General features: G+C 36.9%; 1 protein-coding gene across 1 annotated transcript in view; it reads left to right on the top strand.

The window, feature by feature from the left end:
- Positions 1–400: 400 nt before the first annotated feature.
- The window catches only part of ERBIN (erbb2 interacting protein), a 185428-nt gene continuing 158603 nt past the window's right edge, over positions 401–27225 (top strand). Inside the window, 1 exon segment of the mRNA XM_021007253.2 lies at positions 401–709. The gene's annotated coding sequence lies outside the window, so the exon portion shown is untranslated.

Genomic DNA, 27225 nt, shown 5'->3' with positions numbered 1-27225 from the left:
AAGGGCGCGGCAGGCGCGGTCGAGACAATAACCCCGGCGGCGGCTGCGGCTGCGGCTGCGGCTGCGGGAGCTGGCCTAGCGAGGGCCGCGGCGGCAGAGGAAGGGGCGCGGTGTAGCCGCGCTCGCCGGACCGGGAGGAGCCCGCAGTGGGGTGCGTCGTCGGCTTGGTCGCACCGCGAGCGCACTCGGCAGCTTCGCGCGACTGGATTCCGATCGTCCATCTCTGTGGCCGGGGCTCGGACGGTCCTCGGCGGCGGGAGAGACAGACACCTCCCCCCCCCCGCCCGCCTTCTGCTCCCCGGCTTTGGTCGAGCTGGTTTTCCGGGTTCCCGTGCGTGGACCTGGATTCAGCTTCTGTGCCCGGGCAGGAAGTGAGTTTCATGCAGTAATTCCGGGCGGTGTCACGAGAGAAAACTTTTTTTTTTTTGGCCTTCCCCTTTTCCTCGGGGGATCTTTGTTGGGGCGGCTGGGAAACTCGTGTCAAAACTTGAGACCAGGAAACCGGCCTGCGACACCCCCTTTCTACCCCAGAAGCCGCCAGTCTCCTCTTCCTCTTGCGAGAGGCCGCCCCCGCATCCCCATTCACATCCGCCCTCACCGAGAGAAAAGACCCCGCGGGGGCTAGAGGGGGAGCAGCGTCTTGGGGAGAAGGGGCCCCCCATCATGCTCCCATTGGGAGCCTGAAGAAGAGGCCGAGAACTCCGGAGAGGTAATTAGAGGGCGACGTGGGGAGGGGAGCAGGAGCCCGAGCTAGAGGAGGGTTTTTCTCTCCTCGTCCCCTTTGGAATTCCGACCGCCCTGGATCTGTAAAATATCGGGGCTGCCTCTTGTTCACCTTCTGGTGTCGCATTATTAGGGGAGAGGTTGGAGGAATCCGGGGAAAGGGGGGAACACAAAGTGTGTGTGTGTGTGTGTGTGTGTGTGTTTGTGTGTGTGTGTTTTAAGCTCTTGAAGACTTAGGGTTCCTTTGTTCTGCCCAAAGTCCCGAAGTAGGTAATTTGGTCGCTCCTAAAATGCGTTCTCCGAAGATTTTTGTTTTTAGTGGGCTGAATCTAGCAACTTTGGATTTGCCAATTAGTTAGGAAGATGTCGCTCCTCGGTGGTTTGCCGAAGAGATTGTCTGCCACGTTTGTTTACACTGTTAACTATTCGAGGGCGTTCAAGTTAAGTTCTCGGGGAGTTTAGGTCTCCTGACAGTCGCCGTGCGTGCGCCTGCTGGCTTTTTAACACAGTGACAACTACAAAAACTCCTTGTTTATTTATGGGGTACGGATGAGATTTAAAGAGATTTTAGTAAAATTTAGCCAGCGTTTTCTTCTCTGCAGGAGAGGGCATTTATTTGGGCCCTTTGAAGAACCATATGATAAAGAATTACTTCACGAGTTTGTTAAAAGACAGTTACCTTAATCGGATTTTTCTTGTTAGTGCCCAGTTTAGAAAGGAGTGGAAATAAGGGATATGATTCCTTGTTCTTCCGAGTAAAGAGGGAAGTGTAAGTTTTGAAAAACACCTGCAACTAGGTTGATAAGCCTCTGATACTATTTATCTGTATGACAGCCGCAGTACACGTTTATACACAACTTTTCTGGTATTTATTAAGATTGACTTTTTGAGGATTGTACCATTTTGGCATAAATATATTACAAAATGGATTTCTTTCTAGTGAGAGTTATCAAATTTAATTTTGCAGTCTGGACTAATAAAAAGCATGGCAAAAATTATTGTAGACTGATTTAAAGTCACAAAATCTGAGTTGGAAGGGATGTCAGAGGCTACCTAGTTCAGTCTAAGTGTTCAAAACAATTAGTAGACTTAATAGATTCTATCAGTTGGTTCTTGGGTTTCAGCAGATCCGAATTTGTTAATGTGAAAGGGTAGTTAGTTAAACTTGTCTCAGTAGTACTTAGAGGGCTAAGGAGCAAAGAGATTGTCTTTTTGAATACAAGGAAAAATCTGTAGGTAATTACCCTTTAAAATATCACTTGATATTTAGTTTATTTATCAAATCTCAAATAATTTGTGTCAGTTGAGGAAAAAGATGGTAGCTTCCTTAGGGAAAGAAGAAAGTCCAAGTTTAAAATATGTTGATCAAATGTATTATTACTTTTTCCCAATAGCTTTAATCTGTAGTAAATGCAAAAAGACAAATGTTAAAATTTTACTGCTACATGTTAAGGTTGGCCTTTATCAGAGCCTTTTCTTTCTAGATAGTTATTTTGTTGCTAGTTACTTGGGCAAGTAAGTAAGTATTAAATCAAACTACCTTTTCAAGCAGTATAAAATGCACAACTGATCTTCTTTATGATTTTTGAATGTATTATTAGCTAACCAAAGAGGTTATTCCTGGACATCTGAAAAAGCCCAACAAAATAAATGACATTGAACTTGGATTCCTTATATGGCACATCCTTGGCACAAAAGCAACAAAGCCTAAATAGAGCAGCAGTTCTCTTACAAAGAAAGAGTACTTTGCAAAGTTTTGTTTCTCTGTCCTGGTGACTTACAGAAGAAAATCATTATATCAAGCAGTAAGTCTGTGAACCAGTTTTTGTTTTTTTTTTAATGTAATTTTTGTTTATCTCCTTTTGGGGGAGCCACAAATAAAGAGTCAAGGTTTTGAGTCAAGAACTTTTCAAACCAAGTGTTATTCCTGTTATTTGAATAAATGTTCCTTACCTCCTTCCCTCCCCTCTCCCCTTTTCTGGTAGGAAACTCCATGTATCATTGCAGAACCTCCATTACTTTGCAGTTTATAAACTGTAGAATTTCCTAGGCCACTGATGATTTGTTCCAAGTCACTTAGCCAGGTGTGTGTCCAAGAGTTGGCTTGAATTACAGGTCTTACCTAGAGACCAGCTCTGTAGTCATGTTTCCTATTTTCCTTTTTTTCCCCTTTAATAAAAGCATAGTTCACTCAGTAACTATAGGTCTTAGATCTCCACAGGTCCATTAAGCTTGTTGGATTCTAGCTTGATGAGTTTATGAGACTATTTTCTTCTTCTGACAGCCTGGACGTAGAAAGTAGACACAATCTCAATTCACTTAACTTTCCTAGGCTTGTTTCCTCACTTGTAAAATAAAGGAGCCTGACATTTCTGAGTCCCCTTCCATCTTTACTTTCTAGCATTTTGTGATTCTTCCTTTTTTTGTGTGAGCATATTTACAAAAATTACATTTGTCCTAAATACTGTTACCAGTTATATGCAGTGGCTCAAATGTTTTAAAATGGTCTCAAAGCTTAATGCAAATGTATATAAATGTATATAAATACTTAGATTTTTTGGAGTATTTGATCAGTGACAGACATCCTTGAATTCTTTTGGAGTATTTGATCAGTGATAGACATCCCTGAAAATTTTGCTTAAGATGCACAGAATACAGTCAGTGATTTTTATTTGGTTTACTGAAAATATAAAATTTAAATGTTGATTTATTTCCACTTGCTAGTTAATGTGATTTGAGTGTTAAGTAATAAAGAAGAGTTTGCAGTTTTAGATATGTCATCCTAACATTTGAGTGCATGAAAAACCTTATTCCAAAGTGTGGAAGCCAAATTTTGATTTTGTGGTTTTAGTTGTTTTGGGTTTAGTAATGAAGATGGAAGCACCATACTGTGGGGGAATGATCGCTGTATTTGGAGTAGGAGGACTTGGGCTCTGTCACTTCGCAACTTGTATGATTGTTGGCAAATTTTCCAAACTCTTTGGTCTTCTATTTCCTCATCTTTAAAATGAGGGGGGTTGTACTAGAAGACCTCTAAGGTCCTTTCCAGCTTTGAATCTATGATCTTAATTATTTCATTTAACTCCTTGTGATAAGTGTAAACTGTGTATGTTTCTCCTATGCAAGAATGAAAAGATTTGAACAAGAATTATTAACCCAATTTGCCATTGAAACTGAAATGATTTTCCTAATGAACTTCAATCCATTTCCACCTTGCTTTTTGTTATTTCATTTCTGTTCCTTGCACTTTAACCCTTCTCTGCCACTTTTTCTTTTTCTCCTGGAACACCCTTTGATACACATAAACCCCTAGAATGCTTACTCTTTCAGATGCATTTTTACATTTTCTTAACATGAGTGACAATATTTGGTATGGCATGTGACTTCTTAATCTGGAACATAATTTAATTACTTAATGCTCGTAATATGCTAGGTACCAAGAAGAAAGTATAATTGATATACCTTTTGCTTTTTAATAAAGGTTTTTATAAGTTCAAATTCCAAGCTTATTCCGAGAGAATTTTGTTTCTCCTTAGACGTTTCCTCTTTCTAGGCATATGCCATGTATTTATCTTCTGTTTCATCCTAGGTTGCTATCCTAAGAATCATGTTATCAGGTCCATTCCTTCTGTCACTCAAATTGATCATTTGACTTTTTTTCCCTTTCTGTAACATAAGAAACTTCAGTTGTTACCCTACCTAGTTCCTTTCCCTCTTCTTCCTCTGACTGCCTTATCTGACAGTCATTTTCATTTCCCTTTCTCTGCTCAGTGTTCTGAATATCACCAGCTTGCTTTCTCTGTGAACTGTCTTGTTTCTCCACCTGAATTGCTGCTTACCTACCTCTTCTTCGCTGTTCCATGTCCTTTGCTGTGTTCAAAGTTCTGTTAAATTCTTCTAGGGAGGCTTCGATTCCCAAACTAATCTGATTTTGTATCTTCTCTTCATTTAAATACCTCCTTTATGATTTACCATAGTAACTTGCCATCATTTTGGCATGTGTTTTGTTTTCCTATCTAGATTGTAAACTCCTGGAAAGTCAGGAATAGTGTGACATCAGGTCGCCTTATATTTTGATCTCTCTTTCCTCAGGTCTTTTTAAAATGTCTTTTTAAAAAAATCATTATTACTTCCAAGATAACATTGTTTGTCTCTATGTCAAATCATTATTATTCTTACCTTAAGAATTTCAACTACTAGGGTGATGCTGGGCAAGTTACTGAACTTCACTGGGCTTCAGTTTCCTCCCCTATAAAATGAAGGAGTTTGACTAGATTAGGGGTTCTCAACCTTTTTTGTGTTGTGGACCCCCTTGGCAGTCTGGTGAAGCCTATGGACCATCTCAGAGTAATGTTTTTAAATGCATGTAGTAACAAACATAGGATTATAAAGGAAACCAATTGTGTTGAAATACACATTAAAATATTATAAAGCAAGCAAGTTCAGTTACCTCAGGCTAAGTAGCCCTCATCTAGAAGATCTCAAAACATTATACCAGACATTATTGCAGGACAGAGGGATCAGGAATATAACAGAAGATACAGGCCACTTCATGTCTTGTAATCTAAAATAGGTGCTATAAACAAGTTGGTTCTGAGACTGAAACTATAATTTTATTGATCTAGGGGACTCCAGGATGAGGAAATTCCATCTACCAATGTGGTTTGGCAGTTCTTCAACTTAGAGTCTTAAAGAGTTATCTAGACTATATAGATATATAGTGATGATAAATAAGCACAGTAATTTTATATTTATCCAGAGATCACTTATTCAGTGATTTGAATTATCCAGGAGACAGTGGAGAAATCTAGGGATAAGTTAAAAACGATCTGAGCAGCCCAAATAGTAGACACACCATTATGGTAAAATAAAGCTTATACTTTATAAGAGAACTTTTAAAACTCAGTCTATTTAATTTTGACTTTACAAAGAATTCTGATAAGCTGGCTTTTCTGGCTTCCTAGTTCATATCAGATTAGAAGTAGCAAATTAAAAGGAAAATTGAGGTGTTTGGGAGAAGCAAACAGACTTCAGCAAGAAATGACAGGAGATGCTGGGAGAAGAGGGAGAAAAATTATAGAAAAGTAGACAAATGAAACAACATTGTTGACTTTGCCCACTTAGTTGGGCTAAAGAGTCCCTGGGGCCATCATTGCATTATATCTCAATATAATAGTTAATTTATAATGACCTTTGGTCATTAAGAAAAGCTTAAATTGTATTCATTGTACTCTAAGAAGACATGGGAATACATAATACACTTGGTTAAATTTTTAAAAAAATTTTACCCTAGAGGGTAAACTTTAGTTATCTGGAAGATTTGTTTGGGATTGTGAAATACTTCATTCACCAACAGTGAAATCTTTTTGGTATAATATTCAGCGGGGAGTCTTGAGATCTTGGTTTTTGTTACAGGGTATCCACAAATTAGCTGTGTGACATTGTATAGGTATTTAGTTTCTTGGGATCTCAGTTTTCTCACGTTTAAGGGTTGGACTAGATGGTTTCAGGTTCTTTCTAATTTGATCATTTATTGAATCTTAGTGAAATAAACATGTATTTTAAAAGTATATAGGAAAAACCTCCACTTCTTGCCTTTTATGGGCTTACATATTGGAGAAGATAGCCTTTGAGTTCTAGTTTTATGTGAGTGAGAATGGCTCTGACAGTTAACTGTGTTCTTCCTCTGCTAGGAACAGGTTTAAAGGGAATGATCCTCTCCTATAATGGAGTATTTGATTTCTCTCTACTACTGAAAACTCTTTGGAAGATCACTGGTGATTCATATGATGATGAAGATCAGTCAAAAAAGGCTGCCCCTCCAAAGAAAGCTTGCTGTGGACTTGTTCTAGCCCAGCCTCAGCATCCTGGAAGCAGATTTTATTTTTCGGTCTTTCCTATGGCTTCTGAGTCAAAGAGAAGCTTTAAAAACACCCACTTGCAAGGGAGTCTCCCAGAATATTCATAACTAGCTCATGTTTGCAAAAGGTTCTATAAGGCAGCATAGTTGGAAATGGATCCTTTGGGGGCCCCTTTTTTTTTTATTGGATTCTATTTTCTTTTCAGATTCATATATTTTTTCTCCCGCATTTCCCCTGTCTTACCCCCTTTGGTAAAACAAGAAAAACAGAACCACCTTTATAAACATGTGTAATCATGCAAAACAAATTTTCACATTGGTCATGACAAAAAAAAAGTTTCAGTCAGTAGTCTATCAATTCTGTTAGGAGGTAGGTAGCATGTTTTATTTCATGAGTCCTATGGAGTTGCGGTTGATTGCTATATTGATCAGCATTCCTGAGTCTTTCAAAGTTGTCTTTAATTGTTCTCTTAGTTCAGCTCACTTCACTTGGCATCAGTTCATAGAAGTCTTCCCAGGTTTCTCTGAAACTGTCACCTTCTTTACTTATTATAGTACAGTATTCTGTTATATTCATATGCTGTAATTTATTTATCCTTTTTTCAATTGATAGGTATCCCATCAGTTTCCTGTTCTTTGCCACTACAAAAAAGAGCTACTTTAAATACTTTTTTAATATGTAAGATCTTTTCCCCATCTCTTGATCTCTCTGGAATATAGGCCTAGCAGTGGTATCTCTGAGTCAAAGAATTTGTACAGTTTTGTAACTTTTTGGGCATAATTTTTTAAAAACATTAAATTGTTTTCAGGTCCAAAATTGTTTCTTCCCACCTTCCTCCTCTTCCCTCCTCCCCCCTTCACCCCCATTGAGAAAGCAGGAAAAGCAAAACCTGTATAGAGCATGTGTTTTCGAGCAAAACAGATTCCTGCTTTGGCCATGTCCAAAACCAAACACAACACCAAAACGATAAGCCTCAATCTGAGTTTGAGTGTATCAGCTATCTTACCTGGAGGTAAATAGCAGAATTGTGGTTGGTCATTGTGTTGATTAGAGTTTCCAAGTTTTTCAAAGTTGTCTTTACAGTATTTGTATTTATGAATTGTTCTGGTTCTGCTTGGTTCACTTTGCATCAATTCATACAGGTTTCTTTGAAACCATTTCATTTATTATTTCTTAAAGTACAATAGTACTCCATCATATTCTTATGCCATAACTTTTTCAAGCCATTCCTTAATTGATGGGTCTTCCCTTAGTTTCCAGTTATTTGCCCCTACAAGAACTACTATAAATTAATTTTGTACCTGAGTCATTTTCCTCTTTCTTTGTTCTCTTTGGGGTGTAGCTCTAGTATGCAGCATCATTGGGGCAAAGGTTATGCATAGTTTAATAATATTTTGGGCATTGTTCCAAATTGCTTTTCAGAATGGCTGGACCAGTTCACAGCTCCACCAACAGTGCATTACATGTACCTATTTTTCCACAGTCCCTCTAGCATTTGTCATTTTCCTTTTTTTTTTTTTTTGCCAATTTAGCCAATCTGATAGGCATGAACTAGGAACTCAGAGTTGTTTTAATTTGCTTTCCTCTGTTAGTGATTTGGAGCATTTTTTTTGTATGATTGTTAATTTTCCTCTGAAAACTGCCTATTCATATCCTTTGACCATTTGTTGTTATTGTTGCCTGTCCTTTGTTTTGGAAGGGGACCAGTAACATTACAGGGTGAAGTCTTGACTCCAGCATGAATTGGATTTAAGTGAAGCAGAGTTGCACAAAGTTGTCAGCCTCTCTTTTCCAGTCATTGAAGTCCAGTGGCAAGACAAAGTCAAGATGGTGGGTGATGGCCTGGGATGAAGTGGATGACTTTGGCTTCTTCGGTGTCTGACCAAGCTGAGTGTTCCACAGCACCTGCTTTGGCTGCCTTCCTAGCCATTGGAACAAATTGTTCTCATCCATCCATTCTGCTGGGGGGATGTCTTCACATGCTTGGGATAAACATCCCCCATATTTGAGGCCTGTCAGTTATCCTCAACCTGGTTTAGCCCTTCTGCTGAGACAGTTTTCTCAGAGTGTAGCTGCTGCACATGCTACAGCTTCTTGGGGCCACAGGTGAGAGTTGAGTGAGGTGGAGCAGCACTGAAAAGGGTTCAGCAAGCCCTTGCACCAGAGGTGCTTGCTCTCCCTGAACACCCCATATGTGAAATATGGTTGAGATACAAAAGTGAAAAATAGTTGCTGGCCTGAAGGATCTTAATAGGCAATAGGGGAGATATTATAAGTATGACATTGTTGGTGAACTGAATTTGGTGTTGAAAAGGAAAAACAATCTATTCCGCATTTGGATACCAAGAAAAAATTATCTGCCAAGTAACTAAGATATATAATACTTAGTGATTTTCTGCCAGCAAATATACAAATTAGAACAAGATTGTAGAAGAAATGCTTGGCCAATAAGATGGTACCTATAGTTATCAAATGTAACTAGTTTATCTGTTGTGGCCCCTGGGTTAAGGGATACATCCTTCACGTTAAGTTCATATTTTTTCAACCAGAATGTTATCTTAATAACCTCTTTTTTTAAAAAAGGCTGTCTTTATATGAATACTAAAATAAGAATCAGGAAATCTCTGTTTTGGCCACTGTTGTTGTTCTTGTTATGTGATACCTTACATTTTCTTCTTTGTCTTCTCTCTCTCTCTCTCTCTTTTTAGCTTTTTAAATTTGTTGTAATATTTCTAGTTGTCTCATGGAGTCATTGGCTTCTCTTTGGTCCATTCTAATTTTCAAGGAGTTTGTTGCTTGAGCAGGGTTTTTTGTACCATTTGGACTAATCTATTAATTCCCATTCCAATTCTTTCTCCTTCCATAATTCTCATTTATTTTCCAGTTTTTCCCCCAAGCACTCTCAGTTCAGTTTGCTTTTTTTGTTTGCTTGTTCTTCTATGCTACTTCCTGACCTTGGATTTGAGCTCTGTGCATTTTTAGAAGGAAGTTCTTGGCTAGTTCTGTTACTTCTTGAATTATTGACTATTGTGTTATTCCAGGATCTCACTGATGTGCTGGGGACCTGCAAGCTTGTATGCCTAATTTGTTCAAATGATTGACCTCTCTATTTATTTCTTTTTTTTTTTACACTTTTTTTTCTTTTTTGGGCTAGGCTGTGGGGTTAAGTGACTTGCCCAGGGTCACACAGCTAGTAAATGTTATGTGTCTGAGGTCAGATTTGAACTCAGGTACTCCTGACTCCAGGGCTGGTGCTCTATCTACTTCGCCACCTAGCTGCCCCTGATCTCTCTATTTCTTAACCAGTGCCAGATTGTTTTGATGATAACTGCTTTGTGGTATATAGTTTGAAGTCTAGTACTTCTAGGCTTCTTTCCTCTTTATTATTTCCCTTCAGATTCTTGATGTTTTGTTCTTCCAGATTGATTTTGTTATTTTTAGTTGCTTTTTTAAAGTATTATTTTGGTAGTTTGGTATTCTACCGAATAAATAAATTTGTGTTGTAATTTTTATCTATCTGTTACTATTGGTAATATATAGAAATACTGATGATTTTTGTGGGTTTTACTTTATGTCTTGCAACTTTGCTGAAGTTTTTATTTCAATTAATTTTTTACTTGGCTCTCTATATTAACCCTTTCATTTCTGTAGATGAAGAAATAGAGCTTGTGAATTGTTCAGCAGTTCCATAGGCAGTAGCAGCAAATATCATTTGTGGGCTTTGACCTCAGGTCCTCTGGAGTCAGGTCCTCTGACTCCAGAACTTTTTGTACTGTACCACACTGTGAGTAAGAGGGAAGAGACCAAGTTTACCCACATGGTTTTGAACCATATGTGAAATTGTGTAGGAGTTGTAAAGAAGAATGCTTTGGGGAATGGGACAGAATATAAAGTTCTTTTTAAGACTTGTTGACTTTCAGGTCCTGGTGGAACATTCCTGATTGGAAATTCCTAATAGCTCTGAAGTGTGTGGCTTTGAAGTGTGGGAGGGCCACAGGTAATTCTTGGGAAGTTAGGTTATTCTTCATTGTTGCCTTAAGCAACTGCTCGACTTTCTCAGCCAAAGGAAAGAGGGCACCAGAGATCTAAGGAAATAAAAACAGTGCATATGTCCAACGTTATACAGCCACCTCTTTTCTTGCAGAATTGATGAAGTTGGGTAGATAGAAGTGTGGTGGATTCAGATTTCATGTGTTATATGTTGTAGCAGATGAGAACCAGAAGGATTGGACTTGCTCACTAATAGCTTCCTCTGGAAATTTATTTGGATTTACTATTGTTTTTTGAATTGCAAACACCATAGGATGACAGTTTACTTTAAATTACTCCAATTATCTAATATCCTAACACCTACGTGAAGAAAGGGGTGAATAATCTGTAATATTTAGCCCAGAGAAATAGATATTTAGATTTTATAACTGCCTTTCTCATATTTAAAGGTAGTTAAGTGGAAGAGGAACAAGACTTAGCTTGTATGGTTCCACATGACAAAATTAGTACCAGTAGGTCCAAGTTAGGAAGAGACAGATTTCAAGTCAATGCAGGGGAAGAAAGTCATTAAAATTAGAACTGTCGAAAATGGAATGGGCTATGTTGCAAAATAATGACTTCACTATTACTAGAATTATTCAGGTAGAAGGGTAATAGGAGAGGCCTCTTTTTGGATGAGAGACCTAACTCTCGACATGCTCCAGCTTCATGTCCATCAGTAGTTTCTTGTAGCCTTAGGATAAAATACAAACTTCTTATATGGCTTGGCATTTTGAAATCCTACCATAGTTTAGCTTGCCTCACTTCCTAGCCTATTTCACATTACTGCCCTTTATGAAATCTGTGTCCCACTGGTTCCCTGAACTTTAAATTCCATCTCCTGCCCCCTTTGTAAGTCATTTACTAAGTCTGGAAAGTACTCTGTTTTTCATTTCTACCCCTTAGAATCCTTGTCTTCCTTCAGGCCTCAGGTGTTGTCTTTCATTATCTTTACCCTCACACCCACATATTAGTGCTTTCTCTCTCCTCGGTTTTCCTTGTAACATACACATGTGTTTGACTTGTAACACCTTTTCCCCAGTAGAATGTAATCTTCTTGAGGTTAGGGGATTTAAAAAGTTGCATCTACATTTCCTTGCATATAGTAGGCCCTTAATAAATTAAGTTTCGAGATTTTCTGTCTTCCAGTTTAGGAAAGAGTAGAAACCATGGTCAGCAATAAATGGTATTATTGAAAATGGGAGAGAGCTCATTTCTGGGGCCTTAAGAGAGACAGAAAGGGATAACTGAGAAGTACTCTCAGGGATTGACACTGGCAGAAGTCATAGGTTCTTCTTATTCCTGATTAAGAGCCTTTTGGTCCACTTTCTCCCTTCCTTTTTTAGTTGAAGCTCCTGCCTCAGATCATAGGAGCTACCACCAGTGATTTGGACTTTATAAAGTCCTGTTCCAGTTGCTCAGAAAGGAAACAATGGTTCTCATACTATACAAACATTAAGTGCATGCTTATGTGCATTTCACTTGGCTGGGAGCTGAGGGTACCCAGGCAGAAGGTCTGCTCTCAAGGAGTTTACATTGTACTGGATAGATAGACCTAACTTGTTCAGTAGCTGAAGTGGGGAAGGCTAAGCCTTAGATTATTTTTGTATTTCAATAAGACTTTTTGGATTGGCCTAATCACCACATATGGCATTGATTTTTGGAAAAATTCATTCTCCTTTTAAATTTTACATAACTTTGGAATAAAATTATTTTTACATTAGAGATTACTTGTAGTGAATTGTATTTTTTTATCATTGTCATGTCAACTGAAGAGCTAGATTGTAGGCCCATGGAGGGCAAAGATCATGACTCCCTATTTTGTGTTCCCCATGTCACTCTTATATGGTATTGGGTTCATAGTATTTAATAAACATTTAACTTTTTTAAATTGTTCTGTAGGCTTAACTTATATTCAGAATCAAAATAACTGATAGCCCACCTTCTTTTTCCTGATGTCCTATACCTTTTTACACACACACACACACACACACACACACACACACACACACACACACTTCAATCATGCAATACAGCTTGTAGTAGAAACTTTTTTCAGTTGCTTGCCACTGAACTACTTGCCACCTCAGAACTGAAGACAAATTGAAGAGTTCTCAGTGTGTAGTGTGTAGAAGGGTATATCCTCTGCTTCATATATTTCTTTTGCAACCCGTCTCCTTTAGCATCCAAAGGCATCTTCCTGGATTATCCAGAATTTCCTATCTGGTTTATGTTTTGTACTTGGACTCTACTGGTAATCCTGACTTTGATTTTGCTGGATTGACTCTCTGTCATCGCCTCCCATCCCCCTCAGCCGCTCAATTGTTCATGTTTAAATTGAGGGACCTTTTCCAGTGTTTGAATCACTTTCATTAAAAAAAAAGTTTTTATTGATGTCTTTTATTTTTTTAAATCTCCATATTCCCCCAGTATTCCTGTCTCCCAGAGACCCATCTCATTTAACAGATAATATTTTTTAAAGATAAGAAAAAAGGAGAAAAAATCAGCATAACTGATCAGTATATTGAAAAAGTCTATAACTATGTGCAGTGTTCAACACTTACAGACCTCCTCCTTCTGCAGAGGGGTGGGTTGGGAGTGTCTTCTCATTTGTCTTCTTTCTAGCTATGCTTGTTCTTTATACTTTTGCAATATTTACTTTCATTTTTTTTGTGTGCTGTTTGGTCATTCTTAACTTTTATATTGTTGTAGTTATTGTATATATTGTTTTCTTGGCTCTGCTTATTTCACTGTGTATCAGTTCATGTAGATCTTTTCATGCTGCTTTGTCTTCATCACTTTCATCATTTCTTTCAGCATATTTAATATTCCATTACGTTCTCATGCCACAATTAGTTTCACCATTCTCCAAATCCTGGACATCTACTTTGCCTCCAATTCTTTGTTTTCACAAAAAGTGCAGCTATAAATATTTTTTTGGTGTATATGGGGACTTTCTTCTTATCAGTGGCCTCCTTGGGGCATAGGCCCAGTATTGGGACCATTGTTACAAGGTATGTACATTTAATCACTGTATTTGCATAATTCCAAAATCACCATTTCACTATAACTTAAAAGTAAATTAAGAAGTCTAGATTACATTCTTCTACTCTACATTCATTTGAAATAAACTGCTCCTCTGCTGTTAAGTTGCACTGGGGAAGGGGCCCTGTTTTAAATAATTTTGTATTTCCCCTAGTGCCTACTTAGCACAATACTTTGCACTTTGATACTCAGTAAATGCCTGTGAAATAAATGAATGTTGTTTAACTTGTTTTTCTTAATCTTGTTCAAAACTCTTGGGCAAAAACAGGAATCTGAAAGCTCCATCCCCCACCCCCATATTATTTTTTAATTACAGTTTGAGTATGTAGGAAAATTGGACAGCTTTTATAGACTTCTCAGAATATGATTTGTGAAATTGGCAATTGACCAGTGATGGAACTGTTAAAATGGAACCTGAAATAGGTTCAGCAGGAAATTCCTACATACCACTCAACTAAATATGGAATTAATGGAATCAGAAGATATGTTGGTAATACATAGTCTTTCAGTACAAATAATTCCTAATAGAAATTTGAATAAAAGGACAAAGTAGGGTTAACAGTGCATTTGAAAGGAACAATTATGTAAAAAAATGGAAAACATTTAGGAACTTTATTTCTGTCAAGGCCTTGCAGAGTTAGAAATGTTAAACTTCATTACTCTTTGCCTGGTTCTGTGTTTGCTTTTGTATTCAAAGAAGTATAATTCAAATGGTGACAGTATTTGGAATTGATTTTTCTTGAGGGAATCACTATAGCCTCTGACTTTATTTTGTTTGTCTATAGGAATAGAATTGTCTTTGGCCAGCTTTGTCTTAGAATACACCAATTAAAGGAATAATGATGCTGTGCTTTGTAGGAAGAAGAGTTACTGTCTTTTGTGGTAGTGTTATTATTAAGATTGTTCTCTGTGTTTTAAGTTTCCAAGCTATGGATTATTGTTAATAGCTATTTGAGTAGTCCTGTCAGTTCTTACAGTGTGAGTCTGTCTGTCTCATATACACATCCATATCTCTCTCTTTCTCTCTCATTATTATCTTATATACCTCTGATATCTATATCTGTCTAATCGATCTGTCAAAATTAGTAGCTGTCCATAATTGAGGAATTCAAAGGGTTTTTCTAGTGTTTGATGAGTGTTAGAATGTGTTAATATTGGTTATTTTGTCATTTAATCGCTAAACTCTTGAAAGAGTTCATAGAAAGCAAGAAAGGGAATAGTTGGAGAGGGTGGGAGGGGGCAGGAAGTGAATTCATATCTTTTACCATAGAAAAGATAATATGATATATATAGCTGCTCTTATCCATAATAACAATCGGTTGATTGTATAGTTTTAAATTGCATTTTGAAGAAGCAAAGTTCATTAAATTAACAAGGCTCTTGGTTGAAGGAGGAAACGTTTATCTAATATCATCTTCCAGTAGCTTTCTGGTTGGTGTCCCTGCCTCAAGTATTTGTCCACTATTCAGTAAATTCCAGTGATAGTGGCTTCCTATCACCTCCAGGACAAAATATAAAATCCTGTTTGGCTTTTAAAGCCATCTGTATAACCTAGCCATTTCCTACCTTTCAGACTTATGGGTTACTCTCCCCAGGTATTCTTCAATCCAGTGACACTTCATTACTGTTGTGCAAGACACTTCATCTCCCTACTCCAGGCATTTTTCCCTGGCTGTCCCCCCCATGCCTAGAACTCCCCGTCTCTCCTCATATCTATTTTCTGGCTTCTCTGGCTTCTTTTAGGACCCAGATAAAATCCTACCTTATGCAGAAAACCTTTGCTGATCCCCTTTAATGCTTGTGCCTTTGCTGATGATGATTTCCTATTTATACTGTATATATTTGTTTGTATATACTTATCCCTTCTACATCATGGGGGTTAGGGAGTACAGAGCCCCTGTGATCTGGAAAACCTGCATAAAATTTTTTTGGCCCTCCCTTTGTACTGGGGAGAAATTTGAAATTTTTTTCTTTTTCTTTTGTGGGATGTTATAATACATGTTGTAAAATTTGGATTAAGTGTTTGGTCGTAGGCTGTATTATACATTACTGTACATATATTTTATGCATTTCTGAGTTTCCAAACTTTTTCTTTGTCATCTGCTGACCTTCTTGTATCTGTCTGTGGATTCCACAAAACTCCCCCAAAATTCCCATTTAATTTCTTTTTTCCCCCCATTTAATTTCTTATGCCAACCTGCAATATGTCAAAATTGCAGTGGGGAAAATTGAGGTGTGGAAGGGATAATTGTAGTTGTTTGCATGCTATCTCCTCAGTTGAAACCATGAGCTTCTTGAGAGTGTTTTTTAAAAAATAATATTTATTTTCTCCCCAATTACATGTAAAAACAATTTTTAGCATTTTAAAAAAAGTTTTGAGTTCCAAATTCTATTTCCCCCTCCCTGTAAGCAATCTGATATAGGTTACACATGTACAATCGTGTAAAACATTTTCATATTAGTCATTCTGTGCAAGAAGATTTGAACAAAAAAAGAAAGGAAGAAAAAGAAAAATGAAAAATAGTATGCCCCAGTCTATATTCAGACATCAGTTCTTTTTCTGGAGGCGGATAGCATACTTCATCATAGGATTGATGAAATTCTTTGGGATTGTTTGGATCACTGTATTGCTGAGAATAAGCAAGTCATTCACAGTCCTTTATCATAAAATAGTGCTGTTACTGTGTACAATGTACTTTTGGTTCTGTTCATTTTACTTTGTTATCAGCTATAACAAAGTCTTTCTAGGTTTTTCTGAAATCATCTTATTTGTCATTTCTCAGAGCACAATAATATTTCATTACAATCACATGCCACAACTTGTTCAGCCATTCCCCAGTTGATGGGCATCCCTTCAGTGTCCAATTCTTCTCTACCACAAAAAGAGCTACTATAAATAATTTTGTACAAATGGGTCCTTTTCCCTTTTGTCTTTCTCTTTTAAAAAAAATCTCTTTGGGATACACACCTAGAAGTGGTACTGCTGGATCAAAGGGTAGACACAGTTTTGTAGTCCTTTGGGTATAGTTCCAGATTGTTCTCCAGAATGGTTGGATCAGTTCACAGTTCCACCAACAATGCATTAGTATCCCAGTTTTCCTATGTCCCTTCTATATTTATCATTTTCCTTTCTTTTGTCATATTAGGCAATCTGATAGGTGTGAGATGGTACCTCAGAGTTATTTTAATTTGTGTTTCTCTAATCAATAGTGATTTAGAGCATTTTTCATATGACTATAGATTGCTTTCATTTCTTTTGAAAAGCTCCTCTTCATATCCTTAGACTTTGATCAATTGGGGAATGACTGCATTCTTATAAATTTGGCTCAGTTCTCTATATGTTTGAGAAATGAGGCCTTTTTCAGAGAGACTTGCTGTAAAAATTTTTCCTCCAGTTTTCTACTTTCCTTCTAATTTTGGTTGCATTAGTTCTGTTTGTGTAAAAACTTTAATATTATCAAAATTACCCATTTTGTATCTTGTAACACTCTCTATTTCTTTTTTTATTAATTAATTTATTTTGAATTATCAACCATCACTTCCATGAGCTTTTGAGTTTTAAATTTTTCTCCTCCTCCCTCCCCAAGACTGTGCGCAATCTGACAAAGGCTATGCATATATATTCTTATTAAACATTTTCACATTAGTGGTGTTGTAAGTAATAATTAGAACCAATAGGAGGAACCATCAGAAAGAGGAAACAAAACACAACAAAAGAAAAAAAATAGCAGATGGTATGCTTCAATCTGCATTCAAAGTCCATAGTTCTTTCTTCGTATGTGGATAGCATTTTCCATCATGAGGCCTTTGGATGCTCTCTGTTTCTTGTCCTAAATTCTTCCTTTCTACATAGATCTGATAGATAAACTATTCTGTGCTCTCCTAATTTGCTTATGGCATCACTCTTTAGTTGTAAATCACCCGTTTTGACCTTACGTTGGTATATGTTGTGAGATGTTGGTCTATACCTAGTTTCTGCCATACTGTTTTCCATTTTTCCCAGCAGTCTTTGTCTCAAAAGCTTGGATCTTTGGGTTTATCAAACACTGGGTTACTATGGTCATTTACTACAGTGTATTGTGTACCTAATTATTCCAGTGGTCCAGCACTGCTTTGTCTTTATCGTTTATAGTTGTTTATATAGTTGTATTTTTATAAATATAAGATATTTGTATGTATATAGTTTATATATAGTTATGGTGTTGCCTAATAGTTTTTTGCCTTTGTTTGTATCCCAAATGCTTAGCACAGTGCTGGCAGATGGTAAATGCTTACTAGATGCTGAATGATTTATCTTATCTACCCACACAATGCAACTATCTCTTCCATGATCTTTTAGGATAAGGAATTCACTGATTCCTGGAACAAGCCTTGGTATTGGTAGAATACTTTGTTATTTCTAAGGAAGAACTTTGTGTTTCTCTGTGGATTAGAATAATAAAATGGCTTACTACTTTTACACTTTGGGACTTGCATAGAATAAGTTTAACCCCTCTTCCACATTCTAGTCCTTCAAATATGTGAAGATAGCTGTCATATTCCCTCCTAAACTATTCTTTTTAAGTGTTAATATTCCTTTAATACACCATCAATTATTTTCTCCTCTGGAAACATATTAAGATGCAAAGGAATTAGTTATAAGAAATAGTAAGTGCTTCTGTTGTAGGCCTGGAATTTTAAAGTCATTTTGCAGAGAATTAAATTTGTATATAGTGAATTTTAGCCTTCTAGCGTCTATTTTAATTGTATATGTTTTGTGTATTCTTCCCAGTTTCTATTTTCCACCATATAGGCCCACTAGCTTTAATTTGTTCAGTGGTCACAGAGTCCATATACTGACCAGTTCTCTTAGAAATGTATATCTTTGGTTAAAAGGAAGACTACTCAAGAGATGACTCAAAACATACAAATATTTTTCCTACTAGGAAAAGCAACTCAAGGTTGTATACTTTGATGGTGGTATAGTATCATTAGTTTACATGACATAGAAGAGGTTAAGAACCCCCTGTCTTAGATTAAGAGATGGAATTTGACTCTGAGGTTGATTCTATGATCTAATATGTCAAATATGACTGATACAGTTTATATCACTTCCATTTGACTTGTGAGGAAAAACTAATACATGCTAGTAAGTTTAAGAGCCAGGTGATTCAATTCAATTCCAGATCTTCTGACTCCCCAAATCATTCACCCTATTTACCACACCATATTGGTTTCTTTTTTTTATATACATATATTTTTTAATTAATTGATTGATTTTTCGTTTTCAGCATTCACCTCCACAAGATTTTTGAGTTTCAAATATTCTCCCCATCTCTACCCTCCCCTACCCCAAGACAATGTGCATTTTGAATACACTTTCTCCCAATCTGTCCTTTTTTTCTATCACCCCTCCCCCCTTCTCTTGTCCCTTTCCCTTTCTATTTTCCTGTAGGGAAGGATAGATTTCTATTCCCCATTGTCTTATATCTTATTTCCCACTTGCATGTAAAAACAATTTGTACATGTTGCTCTTTCTGCTATACCATATTGAACATGTTATAACAGTATATATAATCATCTTAAAGCTTGTACTTTACAGTTACCACCCTTATGTCACTTACCTTAAGATTAGAGATAATTCTTCAGTACTTCAAAGATCTATGGTTTCATGTGCATAGAAGTTTTTTCCTTTAGTGTAGATTACAATTCCTCTGACTGGTGTTAGAGTCTTAGAATTGCTATGGCTAAAAAAATTGCTGAAAAAAGTAATTACCCCATGGCCACTCTAAGTAGATGAGCCCCTCTGAGTAGGTGCTTTGATATAATGTACATTCTTCATTCATCACGTTGTCCTGTTTTTGAAGCTTTTTAGCTTGGTATGACCAGCTATGATCTACAGGCACTGTATATTATAGAAACTTGTGTCAGTTGGCTGATTGTCTTAGTGACAAATTGGATGGCCAGCAACAATCCCATTTACCTGTCTCCAAAGGAAGATTCCTGAATAATACTTAATAGTATTTCAGGGGATCTGAGTTCACATTATTGTGAGTATTGCTTTCAAAGGTACAGATTACAACTTTATTAATGTCTTCTCATCTGACTCTCACCATGTCCTCCACAGGTAGTCCACCTGTGTGGTATATTGGGAACTATTCTTTAGATCTTTTTACACCTCATGGGTGCCAATGTAGTGCTTATTTATACACTAGCGCTCATCTGTTATCTTTCATTTCTGCCCGTGACTGGCTCACTACTTTTTCTGATCATATAGTTCTGATATTTTTTTATACTACTTCGTGTGTGCAAAAATCATTGTCAATTATATGTTGGAGGTTTTTTCTATCTATCATGTACCTTTTGGTGGTGTGCAATCTTGATTCCTTAGAGACTAGTATGTAATGATCTGGAGCCTCATATCATTATTGAAAGAATATTCACCTTAAGAAATGAGATTTTGTTTTAGGGAGAAACTTGCTAGCACTGAAGGTGCTGAACATTTTCCCAAAATGCAATAAAAGCCACTTTTCCTTCTATTCAGTTCTAATTCTAGTTTGTTAATCTGTCTTCAGTGCCTTTCCCAAAATATGTATGTTGGACCAACATTATGCATTCTTTGCCCGAGTGGATATCGTAGACTGAACAATAGGTATGTTAACATCGATTTGGTTTTTACTTTGTAGATAGTTGGGCCAAAATCTTTGTTTCCTCTTTGAAATTGGGCTGGAACTCTTAAGTTCTTTATAGTTCTTCTATACCTCTGTAAATGATTATGAACCTCATTTAATAGGCTCCTTCTGTGCTCTGAGGGCTTGGTGTAATCATTTAAATGTTACCTTTAAACAGGTACATCTAGAAGACTTCATTAGATAGGTAAATCCTCTTCCATTTATATTCTTTATTGGATGTCCTCTATTAGGATGACAGACATGTCTTGATATTAATAATTAAAGGAGAGGCTCATTAAACAAGGTTTTCTGTTCTTTATGTCAAATAATTTTTCAAATTATCACTATTAAGTTATCTTCGAATGGCCCTGTAGTAGGTGCTGTGAATACACTTACATAAACAAATAATTTCTTGCCCTCAAGCATGTTATATTCTACTGGGAAAAAAATATAACATATCCAAAATGGCAGTTTTAGCGGAGAGAACACTAACAATTGGCAGAAGCAGAAAAGATTTCAGATGAGACTTGAAGAAAGCTAGGAATTATTTTTTTTTCTTTAATGTATATTTTTTCCCAAATTGCATGTCAAATAATTTAAAAAAAAGTTTTGGGTTCCAAATTCTATACCTTCCACCCCCCTTCCTGAGATGGTAAGAAATCAGAGGTAGGTTATAAATGTGCAATCATGTAAAACATTTCCATATTAGTCATTTTGTAAAAGAAGATTCAAAAGGAAAAGAAAGAAAGAAAAAGAAAGAAAGGGAAAAATAGCATGCTTCAGTCTATATTCAAACAAAACCAGTTCTTTCTCTGTCAGCATATAGTATGACAAGCTAGGGATTCTTAATGTATTCTTAGGGAGTACATTCAGTATGTGAGGTGGCTTGTGTGAAGACACTAAGGCCAGAGATAGGATGTTGAGTTTAAGATCATAGAAGGCATTTAGTCCAGTCCCCTCATTTTACAGATGAGGAAGGAGGCCTTGAAATTGTTAAATGATTTGACCCTTCTTACTTTCTACTAAGTGGTACAGAAAGGTTTTGGAACCCAAATTCTTTCACTCTAAATTCAACACACTTTCAACTCTCCTCCATCACAAACAACTAGTAGGATTATTTTGGCTAGAATTCAGAGCATATGAAAAATATGGAAGAATTCTAGAGAGGTAAATTTTGGAAGGCCTTAAATGAGAGGCAGAGGAGTACGTTTTTTACCCTAAACTACTGAAAATTCTTAAACAGGCAAGTGAAATGGTCAGACCTGTGATTTAGAAATGTCAATTTGACAGCTGTGTGGAGAGTTGCTTGGAAGGGAAGAGAGACTGGGAGCAAGATGTGATGAGGGTAGGTTAGATGATGGAAGTGTGAGTGAAGAGAAGAGGATGGATGGGAGATACATTGTGGGTATAGAATTAATAAAAGCTAGAAAATGATTGAATTTGGGATGAGAGGGAAGAATTGAAGATGATTCTAAGATTGTGAATCTGGGTGATTAGAAGAATAGTGAATAGAACATTATTAAATGAAATAATGAAATGTTTTTGTTTATTTAGTATTTTTTCACCATTTACATGTAAAAGCAATTTTTAACATTAATTTTTAAAACTTTGAGTTCCAATTTCTGTCCCTTCCATCCCTCCACTTCTACTCATTGAGAAGGCAAGCAATTCGATATAGGTTATACATGTGTAGTCATACAAACAAAACATTTCCATAATAGTCATGTTGTGGAAGAAAACATAGATTAAAAAAACCAACCTCAAGAAAATTAAAGTAAAAAAAGTTTGGGGGGCAGGTAGGTAGTGCAGTGGATAGAGCACCGGCCCTGGATTCAGGAGTACCTGAGTTCAAATGTGACCTCAGACACATAACACTTACTAGCTGTGTGACCCTGGGCAAGACACTTAACCCCATTGCCTAACCAAAAACAAACAAACAAAAAAAACCTATCAAAAAAAAAGTTTGCTTCAATTTGTATTCAGACACCATCAGCTGTCTTTCTCTGGGGATGGATAGCATTTTTCATCATAAGTCCTTCAGAGTTGTCTTGGATCATTGTATTGCTCAGAATAGCTAAGCCATTCACAGTTGATCATCTTACAATATTGCTGTTACTTTGTACACAGTACATGAAATAATGAAATTTGGGGGAGATAATTTTTTTGGGGAGTAGGAATAGATTTTGTTACATTTTAAATCTATTGAATTTGAACTGTTGACGGGACATTATGTGGTGAGTTCCGGTAGCTTGTTAGCTGTATGCAATTGGAGTTGGGGGTGGATGGCAGTAGTGGTGGGAGGGGAGGAAGAGAAGAGAGACCTGAGATTTTGTAATTATCTGGGAACTAGTATAGAGGGAATATGGAGCTCACTGTATAGAGTGCTGGTCCTGGAGTCAGAAAACCCTGAGTTTAAATCTGGCCTCAGACACTTACTAGCTGAATGACCCTGGGCAACTCACTGAACCCTGTTTGCCCCAGTTCCTCATTTGTAAAATGAGCTACAGAAGGAAATGGCAAACTGCTTTGGTATCTTTGCCAAGAAAACTCCTTGTACAACAATAATGCTTACAGGAGTAGAGGTAAATGATTGATTCAGGCAGAAGAAACTGGGAAGTCTCTGAGTAGAATGGAGACTGGGCTATGTTGTGGAAGTCCTGAGAGAAGGGTGTGGTTGCCAGTATCAAAAGCTGTTCAAAGTTCTAGGAGATTGAGGACTGAGAAAAGGTCATTGGGTTTGGCAATTAAAATAGGTTTTGTAACCTTGAAAAGGGCCAATTCTCTTGATTGGTGGGGTGGTAAGCTTGAATGGTGGGGGTGATAAAGTGAATAAGAAGTGAGACAGTATAAGAAACCCAATTAGAGGACCATTTTTAGGAGCTGAGGTGAAAATTCATTTTGTTGTCATAGATTTTGTTTTCTTGCTCTGCTTATTTATTTCTTTTCTTTTTCTTTTCTTTTTTCAAGTTTATTTAAAAAACATAGAAACCCTGACAAATGCACTCATGCTGTAAGGCAAAAGAGACCATCTTTCCCTATCCAGGGGGCAGGCTGCATGGCTACCAATCCCACTCATGGCAGCCTCCACTTCATGAGCAACAAGATCACTTGGCCCCTTATCACAATGGCTTTACCATGGTCCTGTCAGAGACATGGAGTCTGGGGAAGGGTTGGGGAGAGGAGCTTATTGCTGTTCTCTCTGGGAGGACGCATATCTCTGAGCAGAGCTATATGATCATGCACGCACATGCACACACAGAGATTTTCTTGTTACTTAAATGTTGACACAGGGACAGACATTTCCTTTGCAAAAAGACACTGTGTACTTTGTATTGCCATGACAGTTTGAAGGGAGCCCCACTGCTTCTGATCCTTTTGGGCAGCCATTGACTGTCTGAGGCAGAAAATGGGCAGAGCCAAATGTCCTAGTGAACAGCAATACCCTGGGACTCGTGGGCTCACTGGGGCTCTTAACTGTATATTCAAAGACTTTGTACTGTGTCTCCTTTAAAACAGATACATGACCCTGTGCAGGGAAAAGAAGTGGGGAGCAACTTCTCTGGCTGGGTCTAACTGAGGTTCGGGAATGCTGCTTGCATGGTCCGTGTGACTGGGCAGGAAAATGCTGATGTTCTTCCTGGGTACTCCTGACTCAAGGACCTGATGGGGCAGCCCCAAGGCTCTGCTAAGGAGTCGGATATGTCTTCAGCTCTCGTATCCTGCAGCCAGCAGAGACAGTAGAGGAGGAAGGGCAAAAGTGGCCAGAGAAGCTCTCTCTGAGGTCTTGTTATCTGCTTATTTATTTCATTCCACTCTGCATCCATTCACGTCTTCCCATGCTTCTATGAAGTCTTCATGTTTATTATTTCTTACAGTACAGTAATATTCCATTGATAGCATTTTTTTACCACTATTTGTTTGTCATCTCCCACTAACTGATGCATACCTAACTTTGTATTCAGTTCTTTATTACTCAAAAAGTGATGCAGTGAATATTTTGGAGTGTATAGAAACTTTCTTTTTATGTCTTTGGCTTCCTTTTGGTATATGCCTTAGTGTGGGATCTCTGAGTATAGACATTTTAATTAAAAAAAATTTTTTTAGCATAATTCCAAATTGCTTTCTAAAATGATTGGACAAATTCATAGCTCCACTAACAATGTATTATTGTAACCATGTTATTGTAGCTTCTCCAACACTGATTATTCCCCTTTTTTTTTTGGATCATCTTTGCCAACTTGCTGGGTGAGAGAGTGATATTTCAGAGTTGTTTTTATTGTATTTTTCTTATTATTAGTGATTTGGAGCAATTTCATGTAGTTGTTAATAACATAATTCTTTTTAGAATAGTTTATCTTTGACCATTTACACATTGAAAATGATTCTTGATCTTATGTACTTGTGCTAATTTTCTAGATGTCTTAGGCCTCTGTCAAACTCCTATCAGAGATATTTGAAACAAAGATCTTCCCCTCTAGTCAATAGTTTTTCTTTTTACCCCTGTTACATTGATTTTGTTATTGCAAAAGCTTTTCAATATCATGTAATCAAAATTTTTTCTTTTATGATCTCATAGAAAAATTATCTCCCTAGTCATTGGTTGTGAAAAATATCTGTTCTCATTCTCTTCTAATTTTTTAATGATGTGATCATTTATATTCAAGTCTTATATTTGTTTTGAGCTTATTGTGACACATGGTATAAGAGTTTGATCTAAACCTGATTTCTGCCTGCTTTCAAGTTTTTTTTCAGCACATTCCAGATATGGAACTGTTCCCTAAGTAGTCTGTATTGCCTAGTTTATCAAACACTGGGTTATTTAATTTAATTGTTTCAGATTCTTACCTATGGTAAATCTCATTTCCTGTGTAAATGTTTCATTACTGAGTAACTTTACTTACTGCCAAGTAGTTTTGATTATTGTTTTGTAGTGTAAAGTCTAGAAGTGCCATTTCCCCTTTTCAGCTTTCTGAAGCAGATTTTTTAAAATTTCTGCTTTTAAAAATTATTTTACTTGAGATTGTAGACCTTTTGTTGTTCCTTCAAATTAATTTTTATTTTTGTTGTGCTAGCTCTGTAAACTAGTTTGGTATGGCACCAAATCTGAATACTGTGTTAATGATTAAAGAATAATTCTTCAATTAAGTCATTTTTAAAAAGCAATTTGTAATTTTATTTATAGAGGTTTTGAATGTTTCTTTGTAAATGGACTCCCAGATATTTATCCGTGTTGTAATTATTTTTAATAGTACTTATAATAGTACTAGTAAAACTATATGTGGTTTTTGTCTCCTCTTTGCCATTGTTTATTCTTAGTGCTATCACATTTCTAGAACTGTGCCAGATAATAGTAGGGAGAAGAGTCATTCTTGCTTTATGCCTGTTTTTATTTAGAGAGCTTATAGTGTTTTCCCATTGTAGACAATGACTTGACTTTTGGTTTTAGATAGATCCTTTTTATTATATTAAAAATGACCTTTCTATGGCTCTACTTTTTTTTAAGCTTTTTTTCCTTTTTTAAAAAATTTATTTTTCTTTTTCTTTTTTTAATATGTTTTTAAAACTTTGAGTTACAAATTTTCTCCCTTCCTCCCTCCCCACCCACCCTCATTGAAAAGGCAAGCATCTCACTACAGGTTATGGATATGTAGTCATGCAAAACACTTCCATAGTAACCATGTTGTGAAAAACTAAGTATATTTCCCTTCATCCTATCCCACCCCCCTTTATTCTATTCTCTTTTGACCTTGTCCCTCCTCAGAAGTGTTTGCTTCTGATTATCCCCACCCCCAATCTGCTCTTCCCTCTATCAACCCACTGCTCTCCTGTCTCCTTCCCCCCTTATTTTCCTGTAGGGTAAGATAGATTTCCATACTCCATTGTGTATGTTATTCCCTCCTTAAGCCAAATCCTGAGAATAAGATTCACTCATTCCCTCTCACCTTCCCCCACTTCCCCTCCACTGTAAAAGCCTTTTCTTGTCTGTTTCATGTGAGATAATTTACCCCATTCTACTTCTCCCTTTCTCCTTCTCCCAGTATAATCCTCTCTCACCCCTTAATTTTATTTTCCAGATATCACCCCCTTCATCTACAACTCATCTATAATTTTTTTCCCTCCCACTACCCTAATATTGACAAAGGACTCATGAGTTACAAATGTCATCTTTCCATGCAGGAATGTAAACAGTTCAACCTTAATAAGTCTCTTATGATTTCTCTTTCCTGTTTACCTCTTCCATGTTTTCACTTGAGTCTTGTATTTGAAAGTCAGGTTTTGTATTCGGCTCTGGTCTTTTCTTCAGGAATGCTTGAAAGTCCCCAATTTCATTGAATGACCATTTTTTACCCTGAAGGATTATACTCAGTTTTGCTGGGTAGGTGATTCTTGGTTGTAATCCTACCTCCTTTGCCTTCTGGAATATCATACTCTATGCCCTCCGGTCCCTTAATGTAGACTCTGCTAAATCTTGTATTATACTGATTGTGTTTCCACAATACTTGAATTGTTTCTTTATGACTGCCTGCAATATTTTCTCCTTGACCTGGGAATTCTGGAATTTGGCTACAGTATTCCTAGGAGTTTTCCTTTGAAGATCTATTTCAGGATCTCTTTGGTGGATTCTTTCCATTTCTATTTTGCCCTCTGGTTCTAAAATATCAGGGCAGTTTTCCTTTGAAAGATGATGTCAAGGCTCTTTTTTTGAAAATGGCTTTTAGATAGTCCAATAATTTTTAAGTTCTCTCTCCTGGATCTGTTTTCCAGGTCATTTGTTTTTCCAGTGAGATATTTCACATTCTCTTGTATTTTTTCATTCTTTTGGATTAGTTTTACAGTGCTTTGATTTCTTATATAGTTGCTAGTTTCCAATTGCTGCATTCTAATTTTTAAGGAATTATTTTCTTCAGTGAGCTTTT

This window comes from Phascolarctos cinereus, unplaced genomic scaffold, assembly GCF_003287225.1.
Source record: "Phascolarctos cinereus isolate Bilbo 61053 unplaced genomic scaffold, phaCin_HiC Scaffold_4;HRSCAF=312, whole genome shotgun sequence".
NCBI classification, from domain to species: domain Eukaryota; kingdom Metazoa; phylum Chordata; class Mammalia; order Diprotodontia; family Phascolarctidae; genus Phascolarctos; species Phascolarctos cinereus.
This window is presented reverse-complemented; position numbering and strand designations above follow the sequence as displayed.